This window comes from Pan troglodytes, chromosome 10, assembly GCF_028858775.2.
Source record: "Pan troglodytes isolate AG18354 chromosome 10, NHGRI_mPanTro3-v2.0_pri, whole genome shotgun sequence".
NCBI classification, from domain to species: Eukaryota; Metazoa; Chordata; class Mammalia; order Primates; family Hominidae; genus Pan; species Pan troglodytes.
The window spans coordinates 104,291,907-104,317,121 of record NC_072408.2 but is presented as its reverse complement, the minus strand read 5'-3'; the positions used below and the strand labels follow the sequence as shown (position 1 = coordinate 104,317,121).

The 25,215-nt window shown below is 36.8% G+C and overlaps 1 protein-coding gene across 14 annotated transcripts in view; it reads right to left on the bottom strand.

Annotated features, from left to right (window-relative positions):
* The window catches only part of LOC134807503 (uncharacterized), a 162,736-nt gene that overhangs the window by 111,932 nt on the left and 25,589 nt on the right, over window positions 1-25,215 (bottom strand). For 4 of the 14 annotated variants that reach the window (XM_063786003.1, XM_063786004.1, XM_063786002.1 and 1 more), the window contains exons 1-4: window positions 20,366-20,528; window positions 19,640-19,848; window positions 19,209-19,346; window positions 16,766-16,825 (exon numbers count right to left, since the gene is read on the bottom strand). The gene's annotated coding sequence lies outside the window, so the exon portion shown is untranslated. Of the gene's footprint in view, window positions 1-16,765; window positions 16,826-19,208; window positions 19,849-20,365; window positions 20,581-21,648; window positions 21,798-25,215 lie in introns of those variants that run through there. The other 10 variants (XM_063786007.1, XM_063786008.1, XM_063786000.1 and 7 more) reach the window with 9 other exon arrangements.

Genomic DNA, 25,215 nt, shown 5'->3' with positions numbered 1-25,215 from the left:
GTAAAGCATTAATATTTATTTCCATGATGTCGAAAATCAAAACAAAAAAAGTTACTAATGGAAGTAATGAGGAGTAATGGGAAGCTACATGGAGGGCTGGCAAACCATTACCAGTGGCCCAACCCAGGCTGCTGCCTGTTTGTGTCAATAAAGTTTTACTGGAACACAGTCACACTCTTCTCTTTAGGTATTGTCTCTGGCTGCTTTCGAGCTACCACAGAAGAGATGAGTATTCATAATAGACCTCATATTCTCCACAAAAACTAAAATACTCACTAAACTAGCTCAGTAAAAGTTTGCCAATCCCCAAGACGTTAATAAAAACTGGACAATGTACTTAAAAACTGGAATGTATTTTTTGTCTATTTTCCATTTTGATGTGTGCTTTTTGGAAACTTTGGTTTCCAAAGGGATTCCTTAAGGCATGTATGTTTGTTCCTTCTCTGATATTAGGAGGAACAAAAAGAGACAGTGAATAAACAGTGTTGTAAAACATAGGTTGAGGGAATTTAAATTAAAAATAGAATGACTTTACAAACAATGTTTGTAAATCTGAACTTTGCCACTACATTCATGCTCGTGTTGGCCAAGGGCTGAAGTTTTGAGATGGATGTGGAAAGAGCAGCCTGAATCAAATGAGTAAGATCACAATGGGGCTTATTTAGCCAGTCTTGGAAATATTTATAATATCATGAGTACTGCCCAAATTTCTGAATGTCCCAACTTTATTCTAAAAAGAATCTGGCCAAAACATTTTTAAAAAATGCTTCAGCTAAATTTTCATAAAACACTTGCACGGATGGAACAATGAAGACTACTGCCAAAGATGCTGCAATTTAATTCTGCCTGGCACATCGGCCAGGCTTGTTTGGCATTTCATTAACAAAAAATAAACCTCACTCTTCTTCCTGAGAAAATAGCATGTGTAGTATTTTTGGGGACAGCAAAGCTCAGCATGCTATTTCTCAGTATGAAAAAAATATATCTGAAATGTGGATAAATAAAGCTTTTAAAAGCCTTTCTTTGGCATGGTAACTGGCCACCCTGGGAAATCCGTGTTCTTAGTATGTGACTGAATAAAGCTAACATAAAATAGACCTTTAAATATTTAAAAAATCACAGAGAAACAAGGTAATAAAATAGTAAGAGGATTGTTCTGGAAACAGAAAACAGATTCTTGTGACACTTTGACACTATGATGCTCCATGCAAGCCAATAACTTCATCTTCCTTAATTTTAGCCTCTTTTTGGAGTAAAATATACATAAAGTATGGATGTCATAAGAGAAAAGATACTTGTATCTGTGACTTGTTTGCTCTTCCTCAGAAGAAATGAAAGAAAAAAATTAAAAGTTAAAAAATATATAAATGCATCCTTACATGAACAACTTCATGACTCAATTATCAGCAGTGGAACAGACAAAGATCGTTCCAGTTCTGTGCCAAATTCTTATTCAAGGAAGTCTGAATTTAGTTGAAGAAAATAAGTTGCTAACAGCTATCAATGAACTGTATAGCTCAGGTTAACACAAATTGGATACTGATATAATTAATGTAATGACTGGATTATGTACGGGGTACTGATAAGGCTAAGGATAGTTGGGATAGGGGTGGGGACAGGACACATAAGGGAAAGTTTCTTGGAGGAGGTGACACACTTGTGTTGACTGAAGAAAAAGTAGGAGTGGGCCAGGAAAGAAGAGTGAGAAGAGACTTAGAGGCAAAGTAGACAGTATGTGCAAAGAAATAATATGGTTCATGTGTAGAATTCCAAGCTGTTGCATGTAGCTGGAAAGCAAAGTGCAAGACAGGAAATTGTTAGAGATAAGACTAGAAAGAGGGAGGAAGCAGCAGATTTAAGGCTAGAATTTAGCTTGGGAATATTTTGTACTTTATCTGGCAGAGTAGGGAAACACTAGAGGGTTTTAAGCTTGCACACAGCAGGTCTGCTTTGGGTTGCATGTTAGGTGGATCGCATGGTGACAAGGCTGATGGAAGAAGGGTCATTTGTATGGTGCAGATGTCCAAGCAAGAGATGAAACATCACAAGTAGCAGTAGTTCTGAACTATAACAGTGGTAGTGATCGTGAGCCTTGCAGATGGATTCACGAAATGTTTAGCGTGAAAAATTAGCAGTTCCCTAATCCCAGCACTTTGGGAGGCTGAGGCGGGCAGATCACGAGGTCAGAAGATTGAGACCATCCTAGCTAACACGGTGAAACCCCGTCTCTACTAAAAATACAAAAAAGTTAGCCAGGCGTGGTGGTGGGCGCCTGTAGTCCCAGCTACTCGGGAGGTGAGGCAGGAGAATGGCGTGAACCCGCAGGCAGAGCTTGCAGTGAGCCGAGATCAGGCCACTGCACTCTAACCTGGGTGACAGAGCGAAACTCTGTCTCAAAAAAAAAAAAAGAAAAGAAAAGAAAAGAAAAGAAAAATTAGCAGTTCCTGGTACTGGGTTTGATATGGAAAACAAAAGTGGACAAAAAAGAGCCAAAAGTGATTCTTGGGTTTCTAGTTTAGATGAATGAGTCGACAGCAGTGCCACAAAATGAGACAGAAAGCATAGAATGAGAAACTACGTTAAGGGGGATGATGGTGAGGTTAGTTTGCACATGTTAGGTTGGAGGGTGCCTGTTGGACATGGCAAGCCAGTTGGATATTTGAGTCTGAACTGCAGACAAGAGACTGGACTACACATAAAATGTCTGAGTAGCTACAAACCATGATGGTGGATGAAAGTACTGAGGGAAAGTGTACAGGGCAAGAGCAACGGGCTGAGGATGAACCCAGGGGAAGAGGAAGAAGGGAAGTCCAGGAAGGAGGCAAAAAGACATAATTAGAAGACCACCCAGAGGGTATGGTACAGTGGAAGCCAGGGGAATGGGCAACTTTCAGAGCGAGGGAGCTATCAATGGGGTCAAATGCACAGAGAGATCTAGGAAATAATTTAAAAGCCCACTGGATTTAGCAATTCAGGAACTACTGGTTCATCAGTAGTAAGGTAGGAGCAGAAGCCAGATGCTGGGAATTGTAAAACAAAGTAAAGGCTGGGCATTGTGGCTCACGCCTATAATCTCAGTACTTTGGGAGGCCAAGGCAGGAGGATAACTCGAGGCCAGGAGTTGTAGAATAGCCTGGGCAACATACAGAGACCCCCATCTCTACAAAAAAATTAATAAAATAAAAGAATTAGGCAGGTACAGTGGTGTGTGCGCCTGTAGTCCTAGCTCCTTGGGAGGCTGAGGTGGGAAGATTGCTTGAGCCCAGGAGTTTGAGGCTGCAGCGGGCTATGACTGTGCCACTGCACTCCAGGCTGGGCAAGAGAGTGAGACCTTGTCTCAAAAAAAAAAAAAAAAAAAAAAAAAGCAAAGACAAGGAAACACCCAAAGTACAGATACACCAAATTTTCAAGAGGTTTGAATGAGATGAGAAGGAGAGCGATCAGAATAATAATGGAGAGGGACCAGGACAAGGGAGAGGGCATTTGGGACAAAAGAAACATGAGGATGGATGGATGCACTTGAGCCACGGAGCACTGGTGCCCGAGTGCCAACCCAGCCCACAGCTCTACTAGAGGCTGCTCTGCTTCTCTTTTCCATTTGAGAAAATTTGGGAGCAATTTGCCCTGGTCCTAGGATGGCAGGCTCTACAGCAAGTAAAACATGGAATAAAATGGAGTCAGATGTATTGTTTTCTTGTTAAATCTCCTAAGGAAATCAGACAAAAGGCAATTTCTTAAATAATTAGTGTTCACTAAAAGTCTCTTTTTTAACTCCTATTTAAGCCCTGTCAGTCACTATCAGAGTGCTTACACTTTATTTATAATAATGCTTGTATGATAGGTGTATGGGCACACTATGAAACATCCAAACTGATACCTGATTTATTGGGGAATGCCAATTATACTCACTGGTGTTTGTCTACAGTTCAGAATCTCCTACACTGAGAAGGGACAGTACACCATAAGTTAAAGGAGGCTCATCTGGGTATAAATAGCTTTGAGACTTTCCTGGCTCTGTCACTACCTAGCTGTGTGACCTTAAACAAGTCCTTTTTCCAAGTTCAGCCTTCCTTATGACAATGAAATGAGATGCTTCCACTTCATGGTTTCCTCTACCAGAATTTTCAGTTAAGAGAAGACTACAGATAATCTGGTTATACTTTCTAAGATGTAAGAAATTAAATCAAAATGTGTTTTATAGATACTGAAGCAAATATTGAGTAGTTCTCAGGTCATAAAATTATGGTGTACATCTTAGAAGAGAAATATCTACTGATAATTAGGAACGATAGCTATACAAAGAGCCTTCCATTTTCAAATGAAAAGCTCATTTGAATTACACAATATTTTCCTTCCCTTTCAAAGCCCAATACCAAGTGTTTGATGACAAATCAAAGCAGAATTGTTCCAGCCTTAGTACATATGCCACTGTCTCCAAAAGCAAAGACAGAAAGACAATTTCTGGAGACAAATAATTCATTTCTGTTTCTGCTCTATTCACTAGAAGGATATAACCACAGCTGAGATTCAACCTGACATTCAGTCATACCAAGTCTATGGATTTCTTTACCACACAGATTGCAATTTCTCTCTGCCGTGTCTCCCTAGACAATGCTGAATAAAATGACCTCAAAGAACTGGCAGAGGGGAACTACACAATTAAAAAGTGCTTTTAGCTTTATATAAAGTTAAGCAACACATACTTGTGATCCTGAAGATAAAATGGAATAAATCACAGTGCAAAGAAATAACCTTATCCTTTCTCTTCCTCATTGCAGAGACAGAGGAAAAACCATGCATTAAGTATGTTTGTTCCCTTAAAGGTTTGCTGGGATCCTGCGTATTCTTACTCAGTCCTGCTCTATGAGTAGCTTTTCTATCACAGAAGCAAAACCTATGACCAGTTTTTAATTTTTTTCTATCCTTTAATGTTTCTGAATCCTCCTCTCTGTAGTGTTAAATTGTGCTGATGTTGTTGTTATTTTGTTTTATATAATTTTTTACAACTATTAAATTTATCCCCCTTTTTGGTTTTCACATCATAGCTATAGTCTCAGTCCTGGATCTGTTGCACTCTCACCTGGATTATTGTGGCCTTTCTTATCTGGTCTTTTGATTTCTGAAAATTAAGATTCTTCATCTGCCTTTCCATGGCTCCAAGTCTTCATGAAAAAGCCTATTATCAATGCTCAGCAGGATTGCTAGGTTTGCTTCCACTGCTTATCCACGGACCTCACCACATCTACTTCCTCCTTAGGTTTCCACGTTGATATTTTATATTGCTGGCTTTCCTAACTTCAAAGCGCATGTGGGCACCTGACTCTGCCCCATGCACTATGTCTCTTAACCCTCGTTAGTCTGCCATATTCTTCTCAGTCAAGTCACCTCCGTACCCTCATCATCTAACCATTCCTATTTTATTTCTAAACCTTCCCCTAAAGTCTTTCCTAAGTCTTTAAATCACTTAATCTTCCACCTTCCTTTCCTCAGTAATGCCTGGCTCTAGAATTCTATAAGAAGCCCATCTTTGCTGGCAACCTCTGGAAAGCAAATATCCCTTAGTTGCAATTTCTGAAGTACACACCATTCTTTCCTCCATTCCTTTCTTAATATCCCAAATTACCCTATGATTTGAATATTTTATGTCTTTATGACTTTAGTAGTATTTTCTAATTCCAAATTTATTATATCTATATCTCTTTTTTCAGATCTTCAACCCCTCAAGTGCAGGTATTATATAGCCATAAATCAGCCTTTTGGAGTACTGTCCAGACACCATTTTGAAAATGCAGAAATTTTAATGGTGATAATACAATAGAAAGTATTATGCAAATTTGCCTATTCTTCCATGAGGACATGAATGAACAAATCATTTTGGAAACCACATAGCTTGGCTCTATCAGCTCCCCAGTGGGCCTTGATAGCACTAAGCCTATTTCTTATCTTGCTCTCTGTCCTGTGGAGCTAATCCAACCATAGACTTGCCTTTGAAGTCCACTGGAACATCATGCATGGGTGAGCTCCAGAGAGCACACAAAAGCAAGAGAAGAAAACTGACATGTTATTCTTAACCAGAGGGACTGTGCTATTTCCGAGTTTCTATACACACTTGGGCATCCCACAGACTTCAAGAGCCTGCAGATGAAGCAGGAGAAGAAGCTGAAGTTATCAGTGTCCTGCAAATGGGCAGCAGATGAAGCCACAGTAGAATGAAACTTTTAAATTCCCAGTAAATCATTCTCTTTTTTTTATTCTTTATCAAGAGTCATATAATCACAAATACAAAATTCTTTTAGGCTATAAAATGACTCCCTGAGAATGTCAAGCTCTTCTGCAAATGGCATCCACTCTTCATCTAAGGTATAAAAATTGCCTTATAGACTAGCATTCAATTCCATGCAACAGACATTTATCCAGAATCTTTACTGAAAAGGAGTTGTGCTCATCAAGATGAGAGCACCATCAACATCTTCAAAAAGAAAAGCATAAAGCAGCTCTCATAGCATATAGTCCTCCACAGCCACTTAAAAGCACACTCTCAAACAACATCAGTATGTGATGCAGCAACGTGGGTGAAATAGAAATTACAGCTTTAACACTGCAGTATTAATACTTTAGTATATCTCTAATATCATAACCAAGGGCTTAAACTAAATCGCATTTGGGAAACATATTTATTATGTATATATTTTTGAACCCTGCACGTCCTTTCCTAAAAACAAATTCTACTGGAATAAGATAATCAACAAGAGGACCCACTACTTAACAACTATGTGTGTTCTTGGGTGTTTTTTTCTTTTAACCTCTCTAAACCTCTGTATAGTAACCTGTAAAGTGTGAAGGATCATAATGCTTGCCTTTAGTCCATGTGAAAATGATGCCTGACATGTAGGAAATGGTAAAAAAAAAAAAAAAAAAAAAAAAAAAAAAAAAAAAAAAAAGATACTAAGGTGGGTATTATAATCGTTATTAGAATCCTTATTTTACAGAGGAAGAAACTGTGTTTCAAACATACTAAGCAATTGGTCCATGGTCGTAGTAGGTCTGGAATTTTAATCTAATTTGGTTTGACTCCAAAGGCTGTACTCTTCCTACCACAGAGGTTGCTGCTTCTCTTACAGCCCCAAGGTGAAAAAGAAAAGGTGACATCAGCTGAGAAGATCTTCCAAATGCCATCAGACATAGATGCCTGTGTTCCAATCACCCTCTCTTGAAAGTGTATGCTCAAATACTAGAATATTAGACCTTCAAAAGCCTTCCAATGCCCTCAAATCACAGGGCGCAAACTCCAAGGTAAAAATGGCTGAAACCATGACTGATCAATGTAGCCTAGAAAAATAAACATGCACCTGAGAAGTAGAAACTCACTGATTACTGACAAGATATGGACAAGACAATCAATTTGTGCTGCTGGACACTGATTGATGTAGCACTGCAATTTAGATTTCACGTTTAAATATTTCAAGATGAAAGCTAAGAAGTTGTATTTGTTTTCGGAAGCAACATTACTCAAAATACTTTGGCTACTTTATTGGGGAAAAGACAGAAGGCAATGAGCAATTTATGTCAAAGTTAAATTATTATGAATGAGTACACTGGAGATGTACCAAAGAGGTGTATTGTCTCCTAATAGTAACAAAGTGAGTATGCCTACTCTCAAACATATTTACTTTAGAGACATGACACTAAAATTAAATTTGAAGAAGACATTGGACATTATGATCCAGCAAGTGAAAGTGAAACTGGGAATAGCTGAATCTGTAATTCAATAAAAACAATTTTTTTCCACATATTTTCTTTCAACTCTTCTGATTTCTAAATTTAACCATATACTATATTTCCTCAATATATAATCCTTTGTCCTTCTCAAGGGTTTTTTTTTTTTTTTTGGCTTCTTTTTTCTTCAAATTGTGTGTGTCTTAATGTGTATTTTTAAAGGTAGGTCAGACATACTGTCTCTAAGTACCTAATCTTCAAGCTGTAAATCACCCAGAGGAAAATGAGGGTGGGGGAAAAGGGGAAGAAATTCCATTGAAGAATTTCTCAACCACATCTTTTACATTGCATGGAGTTCAAAGGTGTCTCCTGCAAATGGCTATCAAAATGAAATACAGCTCAGAGCAGACAGCAGTGAGAGGAGTTCCTTATTTGGGAGCACGAAAGGCATTCACAAGTCACAGGGAGAAGGTGTGTAGCACCTCTGCTATCATTATCTGTTCAGACAAGTGGATGGCGAACCTTGCTTCCCAAAGACACTGAGAAATGAGAGTGGCCGCATCCAGGAGTGGGTCTTATTAAGCAGCCTTCTTTCTGATTTTCTCCATGATGTGTCCAGTATAAGTCCCTTCACATAATAGGATCTCAGGAAAATTGGTCCTTTGCTACATCCTCCCCCTGCCCCCAATAAAAGGGTATGTGTCTTCCCCAGCTCACAGAATACCATACACTGTCAATAAGAAATGTCTGCTAGGAATGTGTACTTTTTTAGCCAATTCTTCCCTTCCCTGGGCAGAGAAGCCAGAAATAGTCAAGGCTCTTTTTTCTACATCTACAAAACACAAACTCCACCAGAGAAAAGAAGAGAATAATAAAGTCATTACTAGGCCTTTGCTTTTCAACACACAGGTAATTAAGGGCAAAAATGTCAAGACTTTTAAAGTGAAGTTTTCCAATTCTTTTTGGCCTGCTAATCTTTGGCTTTCCTGGAAAATGATTATGAACATGCATACAAAGTTGTTTTTCCTTAAAATAGTAAACTTTCCTATTTGAGATAGAAAGCGAGAATTGAACCAATACCAAAGCTCTTTGCTTAATGTTAAGTTTTATTTGGAATAGTGTTTTTATCTATGTGGGTAAATGGTATAATATTTCTGCCAGAGAATGAAGCTATGGGCAGGGCTTTACACATCCTGGGATGTGAAAGACAGCTTTGAAAAGTTTTCCATCACATAGAATGTGTTAGCCTATCTTCTCAAGATAGTGAGGAAGTTGACATATTTCAAAAGATAGGCACAGGCAGTGATGTAAACTATTTTTAAAACAGTTCAATTTACATTCATGTCCAAACTACGGAAGACTATTGCAAAGTTGAATAAGGGCACCAATAAATCCACCAAGCCCTTCCCAGCCTTCGATACACACACACGTATTTTACTATAAACCTTCAATAAAGTAAAATATTTGTAATTTTTAGACAGTTGAATTAATCACTAACAGGATGACATAGTTACATTTTTTAAAGTTTTTATGAAATGAAAGCCTTATGTTTTTGCTGATGAAATCAGTCGAAAATTCTAAAATTCATTTCCAAGAATTAGCTTTTATTCTGAATATTCTCATTATTCTCACAACAAATAATCTGAACCTATATTCTAAGCCTAAAAGTTATATTTGATTGTTAATACTGCTTTCTACCTGTGCAGAAATAGCTTTTCCCTTCACACTACTAAAGTATGATTGCTAACAGTAATTTTATTATATTATTCAATTAGTTCTTCAAGGTTTTCTTTTCTCTCCAATTCTACTACAGTTGATGAGAGAACGATTATATTTTCTCCTTTTATAAAATCCTTCACAGTGCCATTAGCAACACTGTTCAGATGAGACAATTAAGAAAAAAAGCCAATTGAATGATTGAGTGAATGAATGATTGAACATCTTTCTGAAGTTATAATAATAATTGTGATTATTGGGGTCAAAGCAAAACCATTTTAGTCTAAAAGATTGTACACTATACCAACTTTTACCCAACTTGGAATGAAAAATTACATTTCCAAACCATGTAGAAATTCTGAACTCTTTGAAATATTTTCTTTTGTGGGAAAGAACCAGAAATTCTTTGTCATATGTACCCATCTATCTTATTTTAGTTACCCAACCAAAAGATAAAATAATATTATCAAAGAGATAATTGACTGGAGGAGTTTAAAGAGTTTATAAATATTAGAGATCCAATCAGTAAGTAACTGAGTTAATTGTCACGGACTGGACTGCATTGCACTGAATCAGCAGGATTCAAGTGAGGACTACTTGACTCTGGATTCGGATCTTCCTAGCACTTTAAAAACATCAGGCTTAAAATAAAATGGATCTGAGTCTTTAAGGCGATCTGCCTGTTTATACTGGCATTCTGCACTATACCATATTCTTACTTGTCAAACCGTTTCCCTGGACTGAATATAAGCACAACATCTGATGAGAGTCCATGTATGTCTCCCGTTTCCATTACGTAAGTATGTACCTTCTAGATGACTTCCTCACCACTTGAAAGTTACACCATTCTCAATATTTTTTAAAATTAAAATTAAAAGCTGCTAACACAAAACTATTTCTGTAAATGTCACCAAATGGAATTTCTTTTAAAGATCAACAGCATCATCATACAACATGCCTAAAAATGGAATGGTATTATTCGTGCGTCACTTACAGCCTTTCACATATTAAGTCCACGGCCAACTAACAAAACAGAGGACTCCAGGAGCTTTTTAAAAACATCTTTTGACCAAAGTGAGCTATGAATTTGGCATAAAATATCTCCTTTATGCTTGTATGTTCAAATTAATATGCAATGTCCCCAAATTTGCATAATAAGAATTCAAGAGGAAGCCAAAGGATCTATCTTCACAGTGACAAAACAAGCCGTTAATATGGAGGAAAAAAAATCTTCAACCAACTCAACTGATAGGGACTGCATTGAGAAAACTGGCTGATTAAATATTTCCCTTTCCAACTGCATGTTGTGCGTTCTTATGGCAAATCACAGAGGCTAAATATTGTTCTCCATTTGCTACTCTCATTGTGCACCCAGGTGGCAGTGAGATGCCAACAGTTACACACTGTAGCTAAGGGCCAAGGTTCATGCCTGAAATTAGTGTCAAAATGAAATCACCATAGAAAGTTAGGGTTAAAGGGGAGCCCAGCTCATCCTCTGCATTTTACCGACATCAACACAGCATGTGATAAGCATTTGGAGCACAGTTCATTTCTGGAACTCTCACGGGCTGTTCAGCTACTACTACTACAAGACAGACTGTGGAAATATCTCTTGTTTCTTAAAAGCAGGACAGCTCAAAGCCTCATGGCCAAAGCTTTATGCTCACTTATCTCCACTAGCAGGTAGGAATTCCCAAAGAATGGGGCTGCTTCAGCAGGGTCCTCCCATATAAGTTAGAGGATACACACAACCTATTACAGTCACTGGTTTAAGAAGCAACTTTTCTAGCTTGCTTCACCCAGGAAAATTAACACACGCTACACATATATTATGCAAAAGTAATACCTCCTTGAAGGAAGCCCTATCTATATTTATATCTATCTACATTAATCTGACTCTTACAGCCAGTAAAACAGCCTTACAGCAGAGGTCAGATGTAGTACTTGATTTTTTAAAATATCCACCTGGATTTTCCTATGAAGTAAAATTTCTATCTTAATAACTTGGTTTGTGTGTTCATAAAAATACAGACACGTATCTCTCTTAAGATTTCGAGGCTACACCTTTGCATATAATCAAGCAAAAATATAAATAAAATTAACCACAAGTACTGTTTATTGATAGAGGAGATTTGCACTAGGAGTTTGAATGTTGAATTCGGCTTTTATTGAAAATAAAAACCCAACATGAGTTATTAGCTAATAAAACTTTATGATGGTTAAGGAAATGGCTCTTTTTTGGGGAGTGGTGGGTGGTAAGCAACTTTTATGATACTGAAATATATCCCAGGAAATAGAAAAATAATCACTTAGAGTGTAAAACAGCAAAATCAACCTAGAGTTAACAGCACTGTAGGCCTGAATTGTGATGGAAAACACACAAACACAACAATTGCACTTTCCCTTAGAAACACCAGAAAGTCCATTCTATATCAAGTGTATTAATGTAGATAAAAGTGACAATCTATTCCAGGAAAAATCAAAAATGTATTGCATATATTAATATATTCCTTAATGATATCTCTAACCCTAATATAAACATTTAAAGATCTTTAAAGGCCTTAGGTTATGATTTTAGGAGTATTATTTTCTCCTTCCCTGCAAGCTTTCCTCCATTGTCATTCTCTTCCTCCTCCCTCCCCTCCTCTCCTTTTTCCTGGCCTAAAACATGTATGAACTGCATACCCTATGCCAGGCACTGTGCTAGGCAGTGGAGGCTCTTACTTCCTAGTCTTCGGGTCCTATCTTTTTAATATTCTTCTCTTATTTCACTGCTGGGACCCTGAACTCTTAGCCAGTATGTCAGTTGGGCACACCTACAAACACAGACACGGTAAAAAATGTGGAGCATTATCTCGCTCAAATCATCTTAGTTGTTGCAACTGTCAGGTGTTAAATAATCAATGCAGATAAAAGAACTTGGGGATTTAATTTCTAAAACAGGCTTCCTGGGAGCCAAGGGCTTTGACCCAGACATTGAAGGTTTGAAGGCTTTGAGAAGGCAGTGGCAAAATTATTTCAGGTGCAGGAATGAACAGAAAAAATGCAAGACAAACTTTGTGGGGGTGATGAGCAAATCAGCCTTACAGTGTAGACCATCCCTATTTAGAAATAGACAATGATACAGTTGGAAAGAAGGACTGAAGCCAAATGGTATGAGATCTAAAAAGGTTTGACATTTTAAAATTGTATCCTATTGGCTCTGGGGAATTCCTGAATGCAGAAGAAAATAACATAATAAAAGCCTCAAGGTAGTTATGAGGTACCTGTATTCTAAGGACATTGACTTGGGCAATAAAGTACAGGGCTTTAAAGCCTGTTCTATCCACTGCTTTATTCTGAACATCTTGAACAAGCCTAGGACATTACGGAGGCTCAATAATATGTGTTGAATAACAACAAAAATTAATGGCACCTGAAGGACCTAGATTTTAAGTCATCTCAGCTGCTCGTTAGCTCTGTGACCCTGAAGAAGTTAACTTCTCGAAACCTCAGTTTCCTCATCTACAAACAGACGTAATGATGATACCATTCTCATAAAGTGACTGAGGAGATTAAATTAGAAAATGAAGGTAAAGGTCTTAGCACACAGTCTGGCATATAGAAGGAAAATGTTAGCCATTCATAATTAGAATTAGAAATCCCTTAAAATAATACAGGAAGCATTGGAAGGAAGCATAAAAACAGTAAAACCAATTTAGTGTCTGCTGCAGAGTGGGCCTGAATAATAAGGAAAATGGGATAAATTTAGACTTTCTAAATACATATCAATAAGATAACTTCTTGAAGCACATTCTGACTGTTTTACCAATATCTTCTTCTAAATTGTATATATTGTATACATTTATATATATTGTATACAATTATATATATTGTAAATGTGTATACACACACACACACACACACACACATTGGTTTCTCTTCAGATTGTATAAATCTTTCCCCTTTTACTAAATTGGTATATATGCCTAGAATATATATATATATCTTAAGCCATTTAAAGAGTAGAAAAGAGAAATATATGCTCCAAAATAATTTGGATTGCAATGTATGATTCACTGATGATGTATAAATCACTAGTAAGATTCCCATAATCTACAAAATCAGGAAAACATATTAAATACTGAACTAATGGTGACAAATCAAGAGCCACAAGAATAGTGTCTGGCACATGGTAGGCACTGAACCAACATTTGGTGCATGAGTGAATGAATAAATGAATGCTTTCTAAATCCATATGGGAGGAGATTTTTAAAATAATTCATTTGACTTCCATGTTTCCAATTTCTAGCAAATTGAATTCTTCTTTAAATATTTTCTGGAAATTCTGCATGTTTTAGGATCTCTTCGGTAAACTATATTAAAACACTTGAGATCGTGATAATTAACTACAAACCATATGTTCCTGACCACTGTGTGTTACCTTGTATCTCTCTAAGGAAACTACTAACCTACTAGTATACTTCAGTAACTGCATTTGAACTACGAACTCAATTGTCAGAAAAACACAGGAAATTCACAGACTTATAAATCACAAGAACACTGTGCTTAAATAATGTCAACTAACATAAAGGGCATGAATGAACGGCTTAGAGATATTAGTAAGGATGCAAAAAGGTTTTGTACAATATACAGTGTAGTATTATAGGATCATAAAGTCTAGCAACTTTAGAAGGATTCAGGGACGTAACGAGTCTATATAGCCCTTCTCTTGAAAAAGAGATTATAAACACCATTAAGCAAATACAATGTTCACATTTTAAAATCTGAATAAATTATTAGTGAGTCCTAGATTGTGTAATTAAGCTTTTTTAGGATAACTTTTTTCTTAAATCATTCTGGTAGCATTTAAACAACAGCTATCCAACTGATAGTGAAACAAATGAAAATTTGCTGTTGGATCACAAAGATGATTAAATACAAAACCTGTAGATAAAGCTTTACCATGAATCCTTGCCAACAAGATAGAACAGTAACTCGGAGTGATATTTTTACTAGCTATCTAAGAGGGCCCCTCCCTGGCAGTGCATTCTTTATAATAAATTTCCTAGACGATGCTCTGTTTTGTGGAAAATAAACCAAGATAGCTGAAAAAAAAGATTTTATTGAATTACACAAATAACTGGCTACTACTAAGAAAATCCATATCCTAATATCAATCCCGTGAACATACCAAAGCCAATTCAAATCTTTTAGCACTTCATACACAATTTCTAATGAACCAAGTTTTAGCCTTTCCCCCGCCTCACCCAAATTCAGGCAAATGGGTCAGATAAATAGCTTCAAATTCAATACAACTTTCTAGGTGACAGATAAGAATAATGGCACAGCACAAAGACAAAGGCAGAATTATAGTAGGCAGAAAGAAACTATAAGTAAGTATTATAATAGCTGGTCTGTAATAGTGGTATTTGAAAAGGAACATAATGACAAGAAGAAAGCAAACTTGGAGAAATGTAGTAAACATATCAGGAGAGAATAATGTAATCAGATGCCAGAGCTTAATTTTACTTCTCTAAAAAATTACACTAATGGTGTGTTAATTCAGCAATATTATATTCTGACTAATTATTTACTATAATCAAGTTAAATTGTATAAAAATTTGTCTAATTAGCATTTAGAACAATGCAGTCTGGAAGCTATTGGCTTTGTGTAACTTGCACAGAAAAATTGATGTCAGGATTTCATTTTGACTTATACGAAAATTGATCTAATATGTCATAACTTTAGCTCCCAAAAGATATGATTCTTTAAAAGCTATGTGATTAACGTTACTTGTGTGTACATCTCCTGAAAGAATTGAGGTGCAAAGATGTTCCTGGTAACATTAGCTGTAATCTTATCACGTTTATATCTCTGCACCTACCTATTTAATAAAGAAGATAGCTATAACAACAGCATATTTACATGCATTTTTTATTTCTTAGTCCAATTTTAAATTTTAAAACATATATGACATCTGGCAAACAAAGTAAAACCAAGCAAAGTAAAATCACTCATAGTATTTATTCCTTCTTTCCTTCTTTTCTCAGCTTTCTCTGACTTGCATGCCTCTTTGGTTTTTCTCCTTAAACTACAAACTATCATATCAAATATTCTTCCCTTTAAGACACTCCTAATTCTCCTAAGGAAGTGTCAAATTAAAGTAGGCGCAATCTGGAAATACTCACTGTTTTATCTCAAGAGTTCAATGCAATTGCTTCAGCTGAGATAAATGCATGAAGACTTTTCTGAAATAACTTTTACATAAGGATAAAATGATTTCTACGCAAGAAACAATTACCAGCCAACATTATTATCACCAGAAAATTGTAAGCTAGAATGAGCAATAAAAACATTGTATTTGGAACGAGATATTAGAGAACAGCTATTAAAACATTTTACTCAATTTCTATTACACCTTAAAATGAAAGTCATCAAAATGTCATTACAGGCCTTTTCCCCAGATTCTTCAGAGAGTGAATTTAATCATTTCAGGAAATTGAGCACTATCCACCATTCACTTAAATCCTTTGAAATAACAGCAAAGCAAAACACAATGTGAAATTTATAAGACACTTTATATTAAAATGTGTTCATATACATAATAGATACATACCGAGGAGTACTTGTCTCCAAATACCTAAAATTAAATCTTGGGAAATTAACCACTTACATAAAATATTACCTTCAAGAGGACTTGAAGTAAGAAACCCAAGTAAAGGAGCCACAAGTTGAGCTCTGTAAAACCCCAGAGTTCATAAAGCACTAACATATCAGGGTTTTTTTAATACCTTCAAAAATCAATTATTTGGAAATTACTTCAAGCCACACTGATTACTTGTACGCCGAAGCATGGAACTTTTGCTGCTGCTCTACTAAAGAAAGCTAAACATTGGTTGAATAAGTGCGATTACAATAATATAGGCATGCTTATTGGCTCCTTTAGAAAATTGGTACTTCGTAAAGAATTTTCAAGCCAGAAGAGACCTTTTGACATCACCTAACCCTGGTTCTTAATTTACTAGTTCTAGAAATAAAATCCACATAAAATAAATATTACTTTTATTGATCTCCAAAATGATCATTTTCTCTAAAGAAATAAAAAGCTGCTTATTTTCAAGGCTGAAGGGAAACAGAGGGAGCACCTGCTTGCATTTTATCACCAAAGCTAGCCAATCTTCAGAAAATGACTAACAATCAAATTCTCTAAGCTCTTCTCTTTAAACCTTTAATGTTTTAAAAAAATCAAATTTTAAATAATTATATTTAGAGAGCAGTTTTCCAATGTTACTGGCAAGAAGTAGAGGAAACGGTTTGAAAATTGCACTTTTAAAAATGTTGAATTTTTACCTTTTGATTCGAGGAGGATGTCACTTCTCATGGAACCCATTTTCCTGAAGATATTCAGCGCTGGCCGATTTAGAATAAAACTATTAGCATATTACTTAAAAAAAAAAACTTTACTACAAAGCCACAATCTCACTCGAAAGGAAGCTGATGGTGCTTATAAGCAATAAATGCCTTTCCTGATACCTATTTTGTCATCAGCATCTTATTAGCAGAGTGCATGTTTTCTGCAGCATCCATCAATTAGCCGTTTTTAAGGAAACGGGAAATGAATAAGGGCTCATCTGCTAAGCAAGGCTGTGTACTCTATAGCCTCTTAATCACCAAGGCTCCTTTCTAACAAGGTTCTACAAGACAAGGAAGCCTAGAGACCATTAAGTAGCACACAAACAGACTATTCCCGGGAGTCACCAATATTGGATACAACTTTCCCCCAAAGAACCAGCCTGCGACTGAAGGCGACAGAGCCGCCCGTAGCAGAGCCGCAGCACATCTGCCAGCTTGTGCCTTAGCGCTTGGCAATTGCAAAGCAGATCCCAATACCATCAGACAAACTACTCCTGACTTCTTACTCCCCCAGCAGAATCCAGGCATTTGGAGAGAGCCTGCCGGTTTCACAGGCACCCCAACTAGAGAGAAGGTAAGGAGATGGAAGGCTCACCCTTTCATAGTCAATCCACCTAGAGCTGCATCATCCGAATCACAAATGAAATGCTAATGTACAAGAAAATGAATGCCAATCTCCTCCACTTTGCTCCAAGTTTCAGTGGCCCCTCCACAATAAAAGATAGCTGTTTGTGGAGGCTGCCTTGTTCCATACCATTAACTCAGAACAAAACATATTTTTAGTGGGACAGCAGTGTTTACTTGTAAGAACTGATGAATTGCTCGGCACCATTTATCACTTGCAGACAAAGACGTTCAGCCACAATTTTGGACATAAATCAAGGTACATGCTCCTCAATAAAAAAAAAGACTGCTAAGTCCCCAAAACCACGGAGATTGAGGTCAGACTGGCCATAGCAACCACCAACAGGACTTGGGCCTCCAGAAGGACCTAGCAACCGATAAATGAGTTCAGATCTCTTTTCATCTCCACTGGTGTGAAAGCCAAAATTAAAAAGATTAGATCACCCTGCACCCATTACAAAAGGCGCCACAATGAAAAAGTCATTTCCAGCCTTTGAATCACATCAAATAAATAACATTCATCCCTGCTATAATGAACAACTTTCAAAGTAAATTGAATCTCCATAGTACTGCTTTCCCTGGCTGAACAGTATTTACATAACAATATATCACAGGAAGCTCCGAATGGATCTTGTAAATGGGGACCTGGGGATAAAAACCATCTTTAGCCCCGATTACTGCATATTCAGACTGCTTTTCGGTCCCCCTCATTTAAACAATGTGTTGTATCAGGAACATAAACAATGCTTTTAAATTGTGGGAAATGAAAGTTTTTGGTACATTTTTAAATATCTGGACTCATCCCAATAGACTCCCTTTTGTGGGGCACTAAGAACATAAAAATCACTTAACCTCCTAAATCGATGTCCTGGACTCATTTTTGTGACAAAGAATTCTCATCTATGTGTACACTTGCTTCTTTGTTCATGCCAGCAATGTTTCACTATAAATATCTGCTGAGTTTTTTTGTATTACTTAAAATGAAAACACATTTGCAGATTTCTTTTTAGCGTGCGACTCATTCATTATTTCTTATTTCCTCGAAAGTATAAGACATTCTCTATTGCCATAACAATAATGTCTATTAAGTTTTAGTAATATCTCTACACAAAGTGTTCATCCTCTACAGTCTAATTTTGAGTCAATTTCTCCTCATCATTAAAAAAAAAACGACTAATTTCCAAAAACATATAGGCTTCCATAAACTATTGTACATTTCATATATATTTCAAATGGAGTATGTTCCAAATAAGACAGTTAAATCTATGTTGAAAACATACCATCATAATCTTATCTTTTTGTGACAGCTCACGTAGATATTACTATTTGAACTCCACAGGGAATCTCATTAATTTCTGAAACTCTCTGACCTCAGTACAGTTGAGTGTAAAAATAATTACAAATTAAGAATGAAAGAGCATCCCTTGAATTCTGCATGGCCATATGCTGCTCTACGTTGCACAAAACATTGCTAACTATCATCAAACAGAATTTTTTTCCACATATAAATTTAAACAGCATGCTGAATATCACCAGACAGACACAAAAAGCAGCTCACCCTTCCACTCAGCTCCGCTCACACTTCACATCCGACGATTCCAGTAACACAAAGCCCCGAGAACACAGGTTTGCAGGCAAGTGACAGCACAGATGATACCCTCACAAAAATATTTCCCTATCCAGAGTCGCTTTCTATCCCAATGTTGCAGACACAAAGTGCAGAAACACAAGAATCAGGGCATAAATATTTTCTTACCTAAAACTTGTCCGAAGGACAGTCTTGTTATTGTTGTCACCTCCGGTGCCCCCTCTCGCCATCGCGGAAATCGGCTCCACTGTGTGTACTGCTCTGTGCCTCAGTTACAGCTGTGACACTCATCTGCCTGCATAGAACCTATGAGGGGAAATGAGAGAAAGAGAAAGAGAGGATTTGCGCTTGTGTATGTGTGTGCTTGTGTGTGTGTGCGTCTCTGTGTGTGTGTTTCAGAGAGAGAGAGAGCGCGAGCGAGAGAGCGAGAGAGAGAGAGAGAGAGAGAGAGAGACTGCTGACTTGAGACTAAGAACCTAAAACCTCCGGCCAAGTCAAGCCTGAACAAATATGATCAAAGCTGTGTCCTTCTTCAAGAGAGTAGACAGATATTTTGTTCTCCTCCACTGAAAAGTGGGACTGTCATTGGGGATTCTCACCAGGAAAGTGCAGACAGCGGCAGACCTTCTCCAGAGTGCTAGTGCTGCCCAGCAGTCCGTGCAGAATACAGGTACCTATTGTTCCAGAGACAGATATGTAGCCAGCCAGTCAGACTCTGACAGATCTCAGCAAACCAGCGAGCCTGCCTTCATTTTAACTCCTTATTTACTAGTGCTTTTTGGTCAAATGCAAAGTCTTCTCATCACCCCTGAGAAATAAATGGAGATGATACAGATAAACTCACAGCAGAAACTAATCCTGTATCTTTTACAAAGAGGGATTTTTGCTATTGAAATGCTGAATTTGATGCAAATATCTTATTTTTGGGGGAAGAAATGAAGCATTAGATTACATGAGCAAGACTTAGCAAGTATAGGAAAACCTTGATATTCAAGATGAACAGTGCAGCCGATTTAAAAAGAGAGGAATAAGGGTTGCTCAAAACATCCCGAGTGTAAATATATATACTCCAACACAAACCGGGTGAATAAAGCCAAGGGGTCCCAACCTTTTGCACAGGGGTGTGGCACATTGAAAACCTGCACAAAAAGCCACCCCAACAGACCTATTTCCCTAGAGACTAGAGTCTTTGGTGTCTCTTTTTTAGATCCCACTGCTTTCTCAAGCACCCCAAAACACCTCCCACCCCCAGTACTGCACCAGTGTCTGAAATATATCTAAGGCAGTGAGACAAAATTAGGGAAGGTCAGAGAAAAATAACTTACTCTACATTCTCCCCGATGGATTCTGAAACCCAGAAGGTACATTTGATTCTTTAAATTCCTGGACCTTAGTAGATTACAGTAGGTTTCTCACTTTTATCTTTGTGTATTAATTGATTGATTTTCTTTTAAGGAGTGAAAGAAGACAAAATACCTTGCATTTGATTGTTTAGCAATACTAGAAGACAAGGAATAGAAAAACAAAAAGTAGCTTGTCATTTAGTTAAAATAAGAGATGGAACTCTCCTTCCCCGGAAGACTTAATATACAAGCTCTTTGAATTTTTTTTGAATACACATCAATTCTCATTAATCGCTACCATTCACCCAAGAAGCATATTCTGATATAGTAGGTGTGCTGCATAGTGTAGAAAATGGTTATGAAACTCCTTTGTAAAATCCACACTCAGGCATCACTTAACAAAGCCAGAGGGTAAATCCTCAGTGCAATAGGGGGAGGTTTAGCCATGCATGCCTGTTAATGGTAATGAGATGTGTAGAACATATCTGCGCACTGCCAAACAGCTTCTTCTAAATATCTAGCATTTGTATTCTTTATTTTTTAGAAAGAAACTAATAAGAGATTGCGTGACGTTTCAAAACTCCACACACAAACAAAAAACAACCTAGAAAATACAGTTACCTCCTTTCATACTGTTTCCTGTCCTAATCCCAGCATTTTAAAAATATTTCAGGTCATGCTAATTTAGCTAGGACTGAGCAATTAATATAGGCTTTAGAAACTCTTTCAGAAGTCAAAATTGCTTAACTTGGTGACTTCTGAAAAAGCTGCCTTGTGGTTTCTACTCAGGGAGAGCTTCTATTATGTTCAGAAGAGAAAGGACTTCAAAAGACTGGCTGAATGACGAGAAAAGTATACGGGGTTTCTGACTAAACTCATCATAACCTATAAGCCAAGAACAAAACAAGAGAATCTTGTAGCCTGCTTCTTCTAAGTGGCATGAACTGATTATTTTCAAGCCCATTTTAAAGAACATGTGTATCTTTGTAAGGTCAAAGGACAACCTTATTTCACATTACTATCTTAACAGCAAAATAGCAGAAGCCCATTCAGTGAAAGAAAGTAGGATAGATTATAGGTAGGTACACATATAGAACAGAGCTGAATCACAGTGGAGGTGACAGCTTCCATGAAAGGCCCCGGTGACTGACTAATGTTGCAGTTTGAAAGAGGCATCTAAGCGCTCACTCCTAAGCATGTGATAAGACTTAGATGTAAGTACATTCAATTAGAGCATTACCCAGGACCCATCTAGATGTTATTACCTTTTATGATTTTTTTTTTCTTTTTGATCTCTCTATCCCACTTCTGTTGTCTTCAGAAAGCCAAGCTTGGTGAGCCAAACAAATTTTAAATATTCAGCTCTTAACATGTTTGAATACAGACAGTTCTCACAGTCAGGCTCCATTATTTTCTAGAGGTATATACAGAGGGTTATCACCATTAATGAGAGTCATGGGCACATGAAAATAAAACACAGAGACACCATAAAGAGTGTGGATGTGTGTGTGTGTGCATAAAGAAGTATCATACTTGTGCAAAATACATGTTTTATATGCTTCATGAGTATGCAAAAGCATCATTTCTTTCTCAATAAAATTTTTTGTGAAGTCCCTACTAAAATATCTGTCCCTAGAATACCCCTGAGGTCCATTATATAGCTCTGAGTTTATAATTCACACTTCAGTCCCTAATTTGCCAAATAATTCATGTCAAGCAAGAGTCCAACATGAAATGCCAACTGTTTCTTGAAAGAAAACAAACCATAACTGTTTCATGTGCTAGGATTTTAAGAAATAAACATTTGAGGATTAGAGGCACCACTCACTAATAGTAGTAAGGGGCAGGCTAATGCTCCTGAGAATCTATTGGGTATCTAACCCTTTTCATCCACATCACTTGATGTGAGCAACTTAAAATTAGGTTTCCCAGAAAAAAAAATGTGAAAGGAAAACAGAATCTCTTCTTTATATTACAGACTGTTCTGATTTTTATAACATTCCCCAAGACATGCTCCAGCTACATTCAGTTATTCATTCACACAATAAACTTCATGGTGACATAACTTCTGACAGTCTCTCTGGGAATGCTAAAAGTAACCCAACTCTACCAAAGTTAAAAATCATCTCTCCACAATCTAAGTTCTCCATGCAGTTATTAAATACATAGAAGATCACCTCTGTGCATAATCTACAAATGGCTTAGATTACATATTAAAATTCTAATTAAAAGTCTTCATCTTATCTCAGTTGGCCGATTTGAGATTAGAGAGCGAATACGGGTTTGGCATGAAAGCTCGTGCGGAATCAAGATTTCTGATGATCGCAACTTAGAAATTAGTAGCAGTGTTACAGAGTATTGCTAATAGAAATAAAATAACGCAAAACTATGAACAACTTCTGAGACCCTCCTTAGATGGTGAGTATAGAGTGACATGAAGAGATTCCCTGGTAACTTCTATTCCATAGGAATGTACTTGTTTGAGAGTTGGAGAACGACATGAGAGATGAAATTTCTGCAGGTGTGAGAGGAAATTATGCCCATTATTACATTCGAAATTGAAATATTGAAAAATATGATCATGTAATTTTGACTGACTAGAAAACGTATTATGCAACATAAACTAAGGCTTTTCAGTATTTAAGATCCAGGTTAGAAGAAACATTAGATTTCCACTTAATCCATAACTAAGTGAAAACAGTATTTCTGAGAGTGATGTTCTAAAAAGTGATGGAACATTTAATGGAAAATACTAGGAGTTACTTCATACCAGCTACATGCTTACAACATTTTATAGTATGACCATTTGGTAATTAGTAGAAGGAAAGATACGCGTTTTCCCTAACAATCCTCTCACTGCAAAGTAATAACACATTTTACAAAGTCCACCTCATCAACTTCCTGACCTACAGTTTAAATTAGATAAATTCATTTCAGAAAAGCTCAATGAAGAATTTTACTCATTAATTAGTAAGCAATCAGATATTTAGAAGTAACAATGGAGAATTTTGCCTTCTTTATTCAAAGGTAGCTGCTGGAAGTCAACTCTAAGAACATGCACACGGAGACCAGAATGTGAACATTTTGAATGGTAACAAAGGGAAAGGACATGTATTGCTGCATATGAAAATGAAACAATATGTTTTCCATAAATGTTTCTATGAATGCGCTCTTAAGTAGTCTGGGGCTTACAGCACAGTGAAAATAAATGTCCATGTAGCTGATTGATGAGAGTTGATATTTAACACATAAGCATTTCATAGAAGTTGGGAAACTCCCCCAAGGAATTGGGCAGAAAAAAAGTGGTGAAGATTTTCCTACATTTATTTTGTACAGCATTTTTGAAAAATCTCAGAAATTCTAGAACATGCATATTTTCTTCAAGAATTGCCATTCTAGAAATTTTTCTTACTAGACATATGTTATTATTCTACATCCCATTCTTTAAGTAACACATGACTACCCAGCTTCTCCAACAGCTGATGGCAGATCTGCACAGCGATTGGTAGAGTATTATTCTGAGACAGAGCATCACAAGAAAGTGCTCATCACCCTTCCTTCTGTCATGTGGAGTCTTCTCCATCCAAATCTTCTAATAAAAGTCAGGATAAAGCATGATTTATTTACATGGTAAAGTCATTATACTCCTGACCTAAAATGTTACTGGACCTTTCCCTAGCTATTGCTATTTAAGGAATTCTTTTAAAGACAATTTAATTTCCTTCCACCCAGTCAAGTTTTTCTCCACAGATAATTGGCTTTCATTATAAGCACACACACAAAAAATCAGTGAAGTCAGTATGTATGAGGCATTTAAATATTTTCAAATTAAAGTATGCCTGTATTTATGTTAGGGTACCCAAACACACACTTCCATTTGATTCTGTATAACTGATCTTATAACGTATGAGAAAGCACTCATAACATATGAGAAAGCACTGTGGAAATGTTAAAGGCTACACAGCCAAGTTAGTCATTAATAGTAGTAGAAGTCCAAATAAGTCAGTATTGCAGATGGCATTTTTTTTTATTTTAAACAAGCACCTTATTGAAAAGCAATAGAGTCTCCTTGCTAATTTTACTGAATTTTTGCATGCTTACTACTAGAATACTCTAGTTTTATTTTCTGATTTTTTTCTAATATCATTTACACAACAGCCCTTTTGGGATTTATACAACTTATCTCAGTATATTATTGTCATCAAAAGTGTGTTTGAGATGCTAGTGCAGAATTGCTAATTGTTCATAAGTACCTTGAAACATTAGATTAGCAATGTTTATAATTGTCCAAATATAGCATGACCATATGAAATCAATTACTATGCACATCAATCTTTGACATTTTAATGCATTACAACTGTCGTACAGTTGCCACAAACTTTTGTACAAAGCCAGAGTTTCTATTGCCTGAAAATCGAATGAAGTAGTATTTGATTGTAAACATTGGAGAAATAAGCATAGTAGCATATGTAATGCTGAAACTGGTCTACTTACTTGAATATTCATCTGCTCTAAATTTAGACTCTATCCTCCAATGTGAAGAATTTCACATTGGAGAAATTGTCAGTGTCCTCTTGATCCCACAGTCTCTCTTCCATAGGTGAACTCTAATCAAATAAAAAGAGCCCCATCTGAATAATACTACAACTCTTTTATAAACGTCACTTAACTTCTGAGAACTGACTGATATTCTGAAATGCCTTCCTGACACAGGTGTCTGTTGCTGGCTGTTGTCAGATTTGATTTATCGGACTTATGTAGTCAAAATTGTTTTCATTTTTTCCTCCTGGAGCCCAAGGTGGTGAAGTAAGAATGGCTTCTCCGTAATATCT